The sequence below is a fragment of the Chiloscyllium plagiosum genome, chromosome 19 (genome assembly GCF_004010195.1).
Source record: "Chiloscyllium plagiosum isolate BGI_BamShark_2017 chromosome 19, ASM401019v2, whole genome shotgun sequence".
Lineage (NCBI taxonomy): Eukaryota > Metazoa > Chordata > Chondrichthyes > Orectolobiformes > Hemiscylliidae > Chiloscyllium > Chiloscyllium plagiosum.
In genome coordinates this window covers 12,357,755-12,368,375 of record NC_057728.1, presented here as the reverse complement: position 1 = coordinate 12,368,375, position 10,621 = coordinate 12,357,755, and the positions used below count along the sequence as shown (strand labels likewise).

The following is a 10,621-nucleotide window of genomic DNA, read 5'->3' as shown; positions in this document are numbered from 1 at the left end:
GCTAGGGTTGGTGGATCTGAGCTACAGGGAGAGGCTGAACAGGCTGGGGCTGTTTTCCTTGGAGCGTCAGAGGCTGAGGGGTTTACAAAATTATGAGGGGCATAGATAGGATAAATAGACAAAGTCTTTTCCCTGGGGTCGGGAAGTCCAGAACTAGAGGGCATAGGTTTAGGGTGAGAGGGGAAAGATAGAAAAGAGACCAAAGGGGCAACATTTTCACGCAGAGGGTGGTATGCGTATGGAATGAGCTGCCAGAGGAAGTGGTGGAGGCTGGTACAATTGCAACATTTAAGAGGCATCTGGATGGGTATATGAATAGGAAGGGTTTGGAGGGATATGGGCCGGGTGCTGGCAGGTGGGGCTAGATTGGGTTGGGATATCTGGTCGGCATGGACGGGTTGGACCAAAGAGTCTGTTTCCATGTTGTACATCTCTATGACAGCATCTTCCAAAGCCATGTCCTCTTTCATCGAAAAGGGCAAGGGCAACAGATGAATGGAAAAACTAGCAGTGCACGTTCCCCTCCAAGCCACACACTCCTGACTTAGAATCATTGTTCCATGACTATCACAAGGTCAAAATCTGACTGCCCACCTTTCTGTGGGCATGGCTCACCACCTCCTTTGCAAAGGTGATGAGGGATGGGTGACAGTCTTGCCAACTACATACACACTCCAAAAATGAAGAAAAATCCTACCTTCCACTGTTCCAAAACTCTATAACCTCCTTCTCTGCACATCTAAAAACTTACAACCCCACAACCCAGCTCTCACACGATTTTGAAACCTTATACATTTCCATCTGCCGTACCTAAATCCTGCAATCACCTTCCCACTGTTCTCTGGTCCTATAACTTTGCTTGTACTTGTCTCAATACCTACAATCCTATAATCTCCTAATTACCATGTGTACATCTCAATATCTAATTTCTTCCCTTTCCACATTCCAATCAAGCCTTCAAATATCCAAACTCCTCCACCCGCTTTAGGACCGAGAATCCAGAACCTTCCCTTGATGTTCTCAGGTCCTATTATATTTCCAATGTTTCCCATCACATTAAATGCCTCTCACTTTTCCCCTCTGTATAAAGCTGCTCTTCAGTTTCTGGCCTTTCATTAAAATGTCTATATCAGACTTTAATACATTTAACAATAAAGCATTCACAACCCTCCAAGGAAAACAATTCCAAAGATAATGCAACAGTCTATGGGGCGAAGAAATTTATTCTCATTTCAATCCTAACTAATAGACCCCTTATCCAGATCCCCAGTCAGGGCAAACAACATCTCAACACTTAACCTTCCAAATATTTGCTGTATCCTGTATGCTTAAATGAGATCATTTCTAAATTTCAGCAAGTCCTGGTCCAATTTAGTCAGCCTACCACAGAACAACCTCATCTTAGGAACCGAGCTCCCAATTTTCCAATGGTGTTCATTATCTGCATTTTGTCTACCAATAACTTGCCCCAAGATAATCTTGTGTATCCTGGAATTTATTGAAATGCATTAAGAGATATAAAGGGATGCAGTGGTTGATTATTACTAATTAATACCATACATATAAAAGATCACTCACACTTGTATTTCCGAGAATTAACTGTCTTCGAATTTACTGCAAAAATACAACTTCCCATTCTGTCAATCAGAATAAGACAGCACAATAACATGCGTGCAAGCACAATGTCATGTTTGCAAAGTTAACTGTGGAATTGCACAACTTGGACAAGAACTTTTAGAGACTGACGTTGGTATTTAACCCTGTGTTTCTTCTACTCATCTGAAGCTACTATATTGCTATTAACTTCATCATTACTTTGACAGAAAAACATTACATGTCAGGAAGTAACATTTCCTTCAACTCATCGTCAGCAGTTTTATTTAGTGCTTTATCTGACATTTCAGTTCTGAATCATATCCCAGACAATACTCCTTGCTACAGTCTTAACAAAAGTCAGTTCGTTAATATTGGATGTTTCCTATTTCAGCCTATAGCTTAAAAGCATTTTTTAATCCACACAATTTCTCATAAACATTAAATCCTAAATGAAACGAGATTCTGTTTAAGTCAGTCTGTGACCTTAAAGGAAGGACTAAGTATCATCTCATCAAAAGAAAAACATACTGTGTTTTATGTGTCATGATAAAAACCAATGCTTTGCCTCCTTTATTGACAGGGAAACTGTCTAGCACAAATAGAAATACATAGGATACATCATTTTGTCTTCATTTTGGAAGTTCAATGGAAACTTTGTGGCATCTCCTCCTGATCTTATACTATTATATGTATGGAAACAGATATTTAACTGTTAACTGTGAACTACATGCAATTATTCAGCCCTTTACACCTGCTTGGGCATCAATTCCCTAGTTGTTGCCCTGAGATATTTCTTTATAGGTAAAGCCTAATGCAGAATTCCAACTTGCTGCATAAGAGGAGAAAATTACTATTGAAATTATTTGTCCTCCACATTCACATAACATCCATGACTAGATTTGAACTATTTCCCAGTACATCAATGCTTCAATCTACCCAGAACTTGGCAAATTGCCCTGATATATGGTCCACAAAACAGATATCCATTCCCTCTACACCTCCATCCGCCATGACCAGGGCCTCCAAGCCCTCCGTTTCTTCCTCTCCCGACGTCCCCAACAGTACCCTTCCACCGACACTCTCATTCGTCTGGCCGAATTGGTCCTCACCCTTTACAATTTCTCTTTCGAATCCTCCCACTTCCTCCAGACCGTATGGGCCCCAGCTATGCCTGTCTCTTTGTTGGCTACGTAGAACAGTCCATCTTCTGTAATTACACTGGCATCACTCCCCACCTCTTCCTCCACTACACTGATGACTGCATTGGCGCCACCTCGCAAGGAGGTTGAGCAATTCATCAACTTCACCAACACATTCCACCTTGACCTTAAATTTACCTGGACCATCTCTGACACCTCCCTCCCCTTCCTGGACCTCTTCATCACCATTAATGACAACCGACTTGACACTGACATTTTTTACAAACCCACCGATTCCCACAGCTACCTGGATTACACCTCTTCCCACTCCTGCAAAAATGCCATCCCATATTCCCAATTCCTCCGCCTCCACCGTATATGCTCCTAGGAGGACCAGTTCCACCACAGAACACACCAGATGGCCTCCTTCTTTAGATACCGCAATTTCCCTTCCCACGTAGTTAAAGGTGCCCTCAAATGCATCTCGTCCACATCCCGCACCTCCACCCTCAGACCCCACCCCTCCAACCATAACAAGGACAGAAAGCCCCTGGTGCTCACCTTCCACCCTACCAACCTTCGCATAAACCAAATCATCCGCCAACATTTCTGTCACTTCCAAACAGACCCCACCACCAGGGATATATTTTCCTCCCCCACCCCTTTCTGCCTTCCGCAAACACTGTTCCCTCAGTGACTACCTGGTCAGGTCCATGCACCCCTACAACCCACCCTCCATCCTGGCACCTTCCCCTGCCACCGCAGGAACTGCAAAACCTGCGCCCACACCTCCTCCCTCACCTCCATCCAAGGCCCTAAAGGAGCCTTCCACATCCATCAAAGTTTTACCTGCACATCCACTAATATCATTTATTGTATCCATTGCTTCCGATGCAGTCTCCTCTACATTGGGGAGACTGGATGCCTCCTAGCAGAGCGCTTTAGGGAACATCTCTGGGACACCCGCACCAATCAAACACACCGCCCTGTGGCTCAACATTTCAACTCCCCTTCCCACTCTGCAGAGGACATGGAGGTCCTGGGCCTCCTTCACCGCCGCTCCCTCACCACCAGAGGCCTGGAGGAAGAACACCTCATCTTCCGCCTCGGAACACTTCAACCCCAGGCATCAACGTGGACTTAACCTATCACCTTCATCCCCTCCCCCACTCACCTATTGTACTCTATGCTACTTTCTCCCCATCCACAACCTCCTCTCACTTATCTCTCCACCCTTCAGGCTCTCTGCCTGTCTTCCTGATGAAGGGCTTTTGCCTGAAACGTCGATTGTACTGCTCCTCGGATGCTGCCTGAACTGCTGTGCTTTTCCAGCACCACTCTAATCTAGACCCCCCAAATCCAATCCTGTCAATTGTTACCCTACAAATTTACTTTTAAACAACATCAAAAGTGATGGGCATGCTATTAAACTTGCTTAGCCATAATATTCCAGAGCCACATATCTCTTGACCTCATTACAGTCATAAGCCAAATACAGACACAACAGCGAAACTCCAGGGATGAGGTGAGAGTGACTGTCCTTGACATCAAGACAACATTTGACCAAGTATGGCATGAAGGAGCTCCAGAAAAAAAAAACTGTAGTTATGGCAATCAGAGGAAAATTCTTTGCTGATTGAAATTATATCTAGCATAAAGGATAATGGTTTTGTTTTCCAAAAATCAATCAGTACAAAAATATAATTGCAAGAGTTCCTCGAGGCTGTGTTCTAGGCCAGAACCAACTTTCAACTGCTTCATCAATGAAATTATCTCCATTATAAGATTAGAAATATCAATATTCACAGATGATTGCACAATGCTCAGCACCACTGGTACCTCCTCAGATATTGAAGCAGCCCATGTTTATGTGCAGCAAGACCTGGGCAATATCCAGGATTTGGCTGGTATGTGGCAAGTAACATTCATGTCACACAAGTGCCAGACAATGACAATCTCCAATAACAGAGAATGTAACCAGCTCCCCTTGATTATTCAATGGTGTTTGCACCACAGATACTACATTATTGACATTTTGGCCACAGGGTGAATTGGACCAGCTATATAGTGATAAAAAGGGCAGGTCAGAGATTGGAAGCTGTGCAGCGAGTAATCCATTACCTGTCTCCTCAATGCCTGAACACCATTGATGAGGTACAAATCAGGAGTGTGATGGAATACTCCCCACTTGCTTAGAAGGATGCAACTCCAAAAATGTTCAAGAAACTTTACACCATCCACAACAAAGCAGCCCAATTGGTTAGCACCATATCCACATGCATCCACTCCCCAACTCACCCAGGGTCCTTAGGTAGCAACTTATAAATTTGCAACCTCAACCCCATAGAAGCACAATGGCAGTAGATACATAGGGATGCTGCCATCTGCAGGTTGTGACACACTATCCCAACATGGAACAATATTGTCATTTCTTTAATGTTACTGGGTGAAAATCATGTAACTCTTCCAAATAACACTATTTACCTACATTCCAAAAAGTGTTCAATAGGGCAGCTCACCACAATCTTATCCAAAATGTGGAGGCGCCAGTTGGACTGGTTTGGACAAAGAAAAATCGCTCAACACCAGGTCATAGTCGAACAGGTTTATTAGGAAGTACAAACTTTCGGAGCGGTGCTTCTTCGTCAAGTAGCTAGTTGGGCAGGATCAAAGGACACAGAATTTATAATAAAAGATCAAAGTGTCCTACAACTGATGTGATGTATTGAACAAATCTAGATTGCCATTATGTCTTTAATCACTTAGAATGAGATTGTAGGTTTCGATTCTTTAATATTGAATCCCAGAACTTCTTTCAAGTCAAATTTCTGAGATAGCTTAGGTTTTATAAAAAAAAAGTGACATCTCAGCTCAAACAATGCATAAAAGGTGTGAGGTTAGAGTCTGTCTGTATCCCAACCTTGAGTCAGACTGGTTCTATTTCTTAAGAAGGAATTGATAAGATGTCACACGGACTGACTGCCTACAGATTGTGTGCTTTTTGAACAAAATAGAATGTATCTACAAATACAATCTTAGCGAGGAGCACCAGTCAGATCACATTTAGAATTCTGTCAGCAGTATGGCCCCCTTATCTAAGGGAAGATATTGGCACTGAAGGCAGTTGAGAGAAGATTCACTATGTTGATTCTGGGTATGGAAGACCTGTTTTACGAGAAGGGGTTGAGTAGATTGGGCCTGGGCTCATTAAAGTTTAGAAGAATTAGAGGAGACTTGTTGAAGCACAAGATTGTTAAGAGGTTTGGCAGAATACAGGAGGTACTGATTCCCCTTGTGAGAGAGGCAAGGACCAGAGGTTATAATCTGAGAATAGGATATCATCCATTTAAAATAGGGTCGAGAACGAACATCTTATCTCAGAGTAGTGAATCTGTATAATTCTTTAACGCAGAAAGCTGTCGAGGCTGTATCACTCAGCATATTTAAGGCTGAAATTGACAGATTTTTAAATATTAAGGGGATCAAAGGATTATGAAGATAAGGCAGGAAACTGGAGGTGAGGATTATCAGATTATTTTGTTGACAATTAGGGTCAGACAATAAAATGCCAGCCTAGCTAGCAGCATTTACATCCTTTGAACAAATTTATAAGACTTAAATTGTCATCCTGTTTTTCAAACTGGCTACATGGCTCTGTCCCTTCCCTTCCCCATATTCAACTGGCCTTATAATAATCAGAGGAGCTCAAGTGATTTTTGCTTCACTGTTCCCTACCTCTGTGTTGGCAACAGGTATTATGCCTCACATCCCTCACCTGCAGACCACCATGTCTGGAATCCCTTCATCAAACTTTTCCATGTATCTCCCAACTGTTAAAACTTTTCTTAAAACGTATCAAGTGATCAATCACCAGTCCTCAAGTCCTTTGTATTGGCTTACTGTCAATATTTCACAGATTACATTCCTTGAAAAACGCCTCTGGGTGTTTTATTATTTTAAAGGTACAAGCTATTGCTGTCCGGTTGCCAACACAATCCAGAGATGAAATTTTCCAATCCACTAAATAAGGCTAAAAAATATTCAACGTTTTGTCTCTAAGTTCCTTTCTCTGCGCCACAGAAATCACTGACGCTCTGAGTTAAAAAAAAATCAGAATAAACCTACTATAGAATATAAATTTTGAACTCAAGTTACCTTCTTTTAATCTTTTAACAAGACTCAGTCACATCGCTCACAGCAAACACACTGATTTATAACAATAGAAACTTTATGCCAAGCAAATAAAAATCTGCTATTCTGTTGCTATGCTGAAGCATTTGTTTAATGCTGGTGTGTCCTTTAAACATAACACAGTCTAACTGGCATAATTAGAAGCATAATGACAGAATTTGTTGCTACCTGTTGGCTTGTTGAATTTGTGGATATGACTTGGTGCTTGTAAAACTGAAGCTTCATGCTGCTTTTCGCACTTCCACAAACATGACTTCTTGAGTTTTTGGAAAATGTACAGTGCTCTCAATCTTTCTTTTATGATTGAACATATTAAGACTGAAGTGTGGACATGGAAAACCATTCAGAAAGTGGTCACATCATAATTAGGTTTAGAGGTTTGTGGAAAGGTACAATCAATGGTGAAGATAATCAACTGGATGACGGTTAATAGCAATCAACTGAAAAGGAATGGCATTGTGAAGTGGAAAGAAAGGTTGGGAAGTAAAATGGTGAATGAGTAATTGCAGGAGGTTCAGGAACAGACTGTGGACACATTCCCTTGAAGGGGAAGGAAGGAAGGGCTGGAACTGCTTGGATAACTAAGAAGTTAATTTAAAATGAAACAGAAATTTCGGCTTATGATAAATGTCAGGTTCATCACTGAAAATCAAGCACAACATATAAAGTGTCTAGGAGAACTGTTAGTCTTGATTCTGCATCGGGAATTAAATGTGAATGCTTGAACCTCTGACGGAGAAAAAAATTATTGAGCCAAGCCATGAATGCTATTGGAGGTCTCCTGCATTTTCCACAATAGAAACAAATTTGGAATTTATAAATTGCTGAGCTTCTGAATTTTACAGCGTCACAAAGGTATGAGTAAACAACTAGTGAACAGTAAAGATAAATAATGAGAAGTAATGGTCTTGAAAAGAAGCATGATTTGAAGTGGTAAGGAATTTTGCTATAAAACCCGATTACGCCATCTACTTGTGGAGGTGATTGTGCAGGTCTGCACCTTCATCTTTAGTTTGAGTAAATGTTCAACAAGATTGCCACTAGCTTCTGACACTATAGGAAATAATTTGAAATCTACTTGACAAGTAAATCACCTTATTCTACAGCTGGGTGTGTAGAAGGAAACCCTATCATAATACACACCGAAAACATGAAGAAAGATGTTCCTCAGCAAATTTTAAAAGCATGCCAAACAAACGGATTTACCACTCAGCCAGAATAAGTGATCAGAAGAAACCTTCCCACTATTAATACAAAATCACAAACATACTCAAATAGTTCACTGGGGTTGCTAAGATTATAATGTCATTAAGCCAAAGTACCACTGGAAATAATCCCACTATGACAAATACTTTTGCATGTTGCAAGTAGAGCACACTAGCTTGTCAATTTTAGCAAAACACAACATTCAGACAACACTCGTTCTTTGATTACTATATAAGTGAGTTAGTGACCAAACAGCCTTCCATGCTTTGATTACTTTGTTGCAGGCATATTGAAGAAATCTTCTCTCATGATGCAAGTTAAATAGACTCATGAAAACCAAGTTAATAACAGACAAATTATTTGACATTCTTTCAGGAGGCCTTGGAATGATGCAAAGCTGTTTAATACAAAGTTTCCCAAGTCACATCTGGGAACATGCGAGATCTTACAGGGAGGTGGTGGTAAGGGACGACCACTATTTTTCTATTTGTTTCTTGCAAATTTAGAAAATTCTGCAATACATTTTTCTTAAAACTTAATTTTAGATGCAGTCAGAAAGCGTATGGGGCATTCTCTTGCATCTTCAATACCTACAATACTAGAACAGCCAAAGATTGAACATTCTCCACACAGATGCCTACTTTTCTCATGTATAATACTGAACTCACACTGGGATTCTACAACGTGGGAAGTGGAGACCATAAGAAACTATAGAAGATGGTCTGGGCTGTGCACACAATCACAGAAGCCAACCTTCCATCCATGGACTCCATTTACACGTCCCGTTGCTGCGGAAAGGCTGCTAACATAATCAAAAACCCATCATACCCCAGCAATGATCTCCTACAATCTCCCCAACCGGGCAGAAGTTACAGAAGCTTGAATGCATGAACTCGCAGATTCAAGAACAGCTTCTTCTCTGCCATTATTAGACTGTTGAATGGACTCTCTAACTTCAAATAATGCTGATTTTGCTGATGTCGATCTTGCCTAGCACACACCTTGTGAAATGTAACTTGTATGCCTCGGTCTAGTTTTTTTTTCACCTTATGATCTGTATGTCCTTGCTTACTATGATTTGCCTGTACTGCACATAAACAAAGCTTTTCACTGTATTTGGGTACATGTGACAATAAATCAATCAAATCAAAATCAGTGTGGATGAAGTTAAGGATATAGATTTTCAGGCCAGAAAACAAAGGATCCAAGAATGAAAAACAAAAAGCTGACAAATCATCTCTGCTGGGTTCTTACACATTTCATTACAACTACAAACCACACACAAATCATACTCATGCTATGGTATACTTTGCTGTCCATGCAATCACAAGTGTAACCAAACTCAATATGCGCCAACAGCTGCAAAGATAAACATTAACTGTAACTATTTCATCTCCTCTGCAACACAATGCATATTACACAAGTCACACATGTCTTGAGTTCATAATAGGTACTGCAGAACTGAAAGCTCTTTGCCCAGTAATTATAATACAGAGACTGTTGCCTGTTGGTCTAAATTCTTAAGAGCACTTGTCAAAGACAGGGAAAATTTCAGTTTAATTGACATCACAATATTAGACACAGACGTCATCAATTGTATATAAGATTTCTTAAACTTAAAATTTCAGTTTCTCTTTTCAAGTGAATTCAGTGTCAAGGTGCTTTGATCTTCTGTAATTATTTAGTTGTTGTGAACACAAACACCCTGGGGAAATTTACACAAAGAAAGCAAGGTCTCGGAATTTTTATTTTATGTTACAAATTGAATACTTGTGGTCTGAAAGGTATTAAAACCAAAATGAAGCCCAGCAACATAGGCAATACAGAGCTTGTTTTCCTGAAAAATCTGATCACCAGACGGTCTCTCAAGACTTCACAGGTCACACACTATCTAGTCACGCAGTCCAAACGTTGTCAGGTTCAATTTCCATGTATGGTTAGTTCCAATGGCAGCATTTCAGTACCACAAGTACAGCATCTCTCCCAAAACCAGGAGGTCGTGTGCACAGTGCTAATATCTTTCAGATGAGATGTTCAATCTCGATCACAGATGGACATAAGATCCTACGGCACTATTCATTGAAAGGCAAGCAGTTTTTCTCCTGGTTAACCTCAAAAAAATACTGTAAGCAAATTACCTGGCCCTTACTGTTCGTGGGAGATTGCTGTGAACAAGTAAGTCGCAGCTTTTCCTGCATGACAACACTGGCTATAGTTCAAAGTCCATATTTAAATATAAAGCACTTAGGGATATCCTGAGGATGTGAAATACATTCAGTAAAAACACGTCTTTCTCTTTTTCAACTGGCCTGGGTATCCCCTTGGGGGATTCTGGTGAGGGGAAAATAGCTAGTTTTCTTTTCCCAACTTCTGTCCAGTATTTCGTTGCAAATACAAACTGAACTTGGCTCTGATATCACCTACAGTTAAATAACCAAACAACACTCAATTTGCAAGTTCCAACTGCAAGAAATGCTGGTGCAATCAGT

General features: G+C 40.8%; 1 protein-coding gene across 12 annotated transcripts in view; it reads right to left on the bottom strand.

Moving 5' to 3' along the window:
* The window catches only part of LOC122559522 (ataxin-7-like protein 1), a 244,320-nt gene that overhangs the window by 85,380 nt on the left and 148,319 nt on the right, over nt 1-10,621 (bottom strand). The window lies entirely within an intron of this gene.